Source organism: Peromyscus maniculatus, chromosome 17 (genome assembly GCF_049852395.1).
Source record: "Peromyscus maniculatus bairdii isolate BWxNUB_F1_BW_parent chromosome 17, HU_Pman_BW_mat_3.1, whole genome shotgun sequence".
Lineage (NCBI taxonomy): Eukaryota > Metazoa > Chordata > Mammalia > Rodentia > Cricetidae > Peromyscus > Peromyscus maniculatus.
Window position 1 is genome coordinate 27,201,909 of NC_134868.1, and position 3,557 is coordinate 27,205,465.

The 3,557-nt window shown below is 43.9% G+C and overlaps 1 pseudogene; it reads right to left on the reverse strand.

The window, feature by feature from the left end:
• Positions 1-536: 536 nt before the first annotated feature.
• Positions 537-939, reverse strand: LOC102909432 (NHP2-like protein 1 pseudogene; annotated as a pseudogene).
• Positions 940-3,557: the final 2,618 nt, after the last annotated feature.

A 3,557-nucleotide genomic window follows, 5' to 3' on the forward strand; every position in this document is an offset into this window, starting at 1 on the left:
ACTTTTGTATACATGCCCATGTTTTATTTTCTTCTTCTTCTTCAAAACTGTTTCTAAGAAGAAGAAAAAGAAATGACTAACATAGTTTATGCTTCTTTGGTTAGGACTGTATGACTTCTATCTGTATTCTTAGCTCCACTCCAAGTCTGTAGGACGGAGTCTTGTACTCGGGTGTCCTGAAGTCCCTGGGAAACACATGGATGAATCCTAGAGAGTTTGTGAGCTCTCTGAAGGACAAGCAAGATTTTGTCATTTTGTGCCTATGTGCTTTTATATAGAAAGACGATCTTATGGATCCTTAAATGAGTAAGAGACTCACAAAGGCCATGATCCTTCGTTCATGGTCTGAGATGATCTTAGCCAGTGAGAAGGGACTTAGAATATTAAGCTAAAATTTTAAGTCTTTTTATTTATCTATTTATTTATTTTGTAGTACAATATTTATAATAGAAACTGGCTGAAAATACCACATGCTAACAGACAATATGATACACAAGTAGGGTGGGAGCAGACAGGAAAGAGCAGAGGCCACAGGCCTATACCAGGAGCCTTTCAATAGACTACTGGGTGGACTGGATCTGCTGCTTGAGCTGGGAGCCTTCTTTGATGGTAACAGAACAGGCGATGACAGATCTGGAGACCCCACAGGCCCGGCCTAGGGCCTGCTTGGAGCGCACAAATACATAGGGGACATTCTTGTCTTCACACAGCAGTGGGAGGTGCAGGATGATCTCCAAGGGCTCAGCGTCTGCTGCCATCACAATGAACTCTGTTGAATGAATGATGCCCTGTTGAGGGTTTTGGTGGCTTCATTGGCTCCTTTCCGAAGCTGCTTGTCGTTACATGACTGCTGAACGAGGTCCAGCAGCTTCTTGGTGGGGTGGGCATCTGCCAGGGGATAGGCCTTCGGATTTACATCAGCCTCGGTCATGGCTGCAGTGCGCCAGCTTTGCTGCGATCCAAGAACAGCCCACCTCAGACAGGCCGAAACGCTGAGCGGAAATCACTTCATGCGCAGGAGGAAGCGGAAGTCTAAGTTTAAGTCTTAACAGCAAGTCGCCCTTGATCCTACTTTGATCTGGACTTGGTTTGTAACTCAGTTTATAATTGAACTTGTACGCCAGTCTTAAGATACACTTCCCATCTGGATCCTAGGGACAGTCAAGCCAGTAGACTGAGTACTGTACGACTGGACTATGATGTTAGAGGTTGTGAGGAGCAAATAGGCTGGAGGGAATATGGAGGGGGACCTGGGATGCTGTAATGTTTAGTTTCTTAATCCAATTAAGCTGGAAAATTTGTGACGCTATATTCACACACATGTTTTCCTTTATGCGTGTTGTGTTTCATTTTTTGTTAATTGACCAAATATAGTAATGAGTAAGATTCTTCTTTCATGTGTCATAATTGGAGGGAAGGAGAGTTTGGCTTCAACCTGATCTGAATTGGAGCCTGGCCTTCTTATCTACCAGGGAGATATCTTTCCTCAGTAGTCTTTATTACTGATTCTCACTTTCTTCACTTGTTACTCAAGGCTATCAAGTACCTATATTTCAGGGTTACTGTAGGGAATATGGATCACATAAATAAAGTACTAGAACTGTGGAAACAGAATGAATATGAAGTCATTTGTGCCCATCCCTAACCAAAAAATAATAAATAAAGACGGTGAGTTCATGCAGATATTTCTGACATCCAAAACGATTGTAAAAGACTTTGTCAGAACTACCACATCACACGATGGATGATCTTTGAGACCTTACACTGAAGAGCCTTCTACAGAACATCTGTCCAACAACTGCCTTGTTAACCTTGGTCTGACCGAGCCCTAATTATTGATCCTCATATCAAAAACGGTTCAAAACAACTTAGGTACTCTTTCCCATTTTGCCTCTAAGAACCTCCTCTTTGCCGTAGCCTCTTTGATATACTTACTATATCACACATATTCTTATTACAATGCTATTCTCAAATGTGTTTAACTTTTGGAGACTCTCTGTTATTGACTTTGACAGCTCTATCAGAGATGCCTGCTCTTCACAGTTTCTGTGGGGTTTAGAGACAAGTCAAATATCCGACACTAAACTCAACCCCCTTTTTTTGCCCATGAAGGTGTAGCAAAGCCTACAGGTTGGCGCTCCATGCAGCTAATGGCCATGTGATGTAGTTCTGAACAATGAAATGTCTGTCGAGCCATGCGTATATTGGAAACAAACATGACCGGTGCCACTGCCTTGTGTCTTGAATTTTTAAATTGGCCGAAATGGCACTAGCCACCTTGTGACCTGGACTAAGCATGAGAGAACAGCTAAGAAAATTCTCGAGGTACCGTTGAGCAACAGAATCAAAGCTCGCATCCCCCTGTCTCTGAACTCTCTGCTGTTGACTGTTAAAGTCTATGTAAGTCACTTTTCTGATCAGAACCTATTTCTAACTGGAACGCACTTTAACCTCTGTTATTAAGCACAGCACAAGTTTTTGATACTTTTACATGACCGCATCCCGCTGCTATTTCCAACTGGCCAGTGATCAACTAAACATGGCAGCCAAGTACTGTTGCTAGCCTCCAGCTGTGGGATTTGTGTAAATAGATAAAAATCCAAGACTCTTCCTGCTAAATGTTAGGCCGTTTTTCTCCTCTTGAATTTCTCAGACATCCACAGTTCTGGTTAGGATGTTATGCTCAATCAATAAATATCTACCTTTAAAAAGAAATCATGTGGCAGGGTGTGATGGTATACACCTTTAATTTCCGGCACTCAAGAGGAAGGGGGGGCAACTCAGTGAGTTCAAGGCCGGATTGGTCTATGTAGCGAGTTTCAGGCCAGCCAGGGCTACATAGTGAGACCCTCTCTCCCCCTACCCCCAAGAAAGTCTTGAACCAGCCCCTCTCGGAAAATTTTAAGGACTACAATTTCATATTGCGGATGTTTCCTGTATATTCCTCTCCTTCACACCAGCCTGCCCCTTCTCTCAGGAAGACTCTGCTGTGTTTGAGATGATATCTAAGTCCACATTCCTTTTAGTGAACTGGGGATCTTTTGGGTGGTGAGACAGAACGTGTCCATATACAGAAAGTAGTCACCACGTGTGTCACACTCTGGTGAAGGGCAGGCTGGGTGCACGCCTTATGTGTTGAAGGCTTGGTTCCCAGCTGGTGGAACTATTGGAGGTTAATTGCATCATGAGACACTGACTTCATCCACAATGGGTTAATCCACTGATAAACTCACAGCTGAATGGGCTGTCAGGTGGGAGGGCCTGCTTGGAGGAAGTAGGTCACTGGGGAGGGGGCATGCCTTTGAAAGGTATCTCTTATTCTTGGACCCTTGCTTTTTCCTTCCTTCCTTTTTCTCTGCCTCATACCTGACCACCATGAGGTGAGCAATTTTGCTCTGCCATGGCCTCCCACCATGATTTCCCATCTTAGCCCACCTCGGAAACAAAGCTGCCAGCTGACCGCAGATTGCAATCTCAGAAGCCATGAGCTAAAACAAATCTCTCCTCTAATATTGTTTCTGTCAGGCGTAGCGATGATTGATCTCTGTCGTCAATTT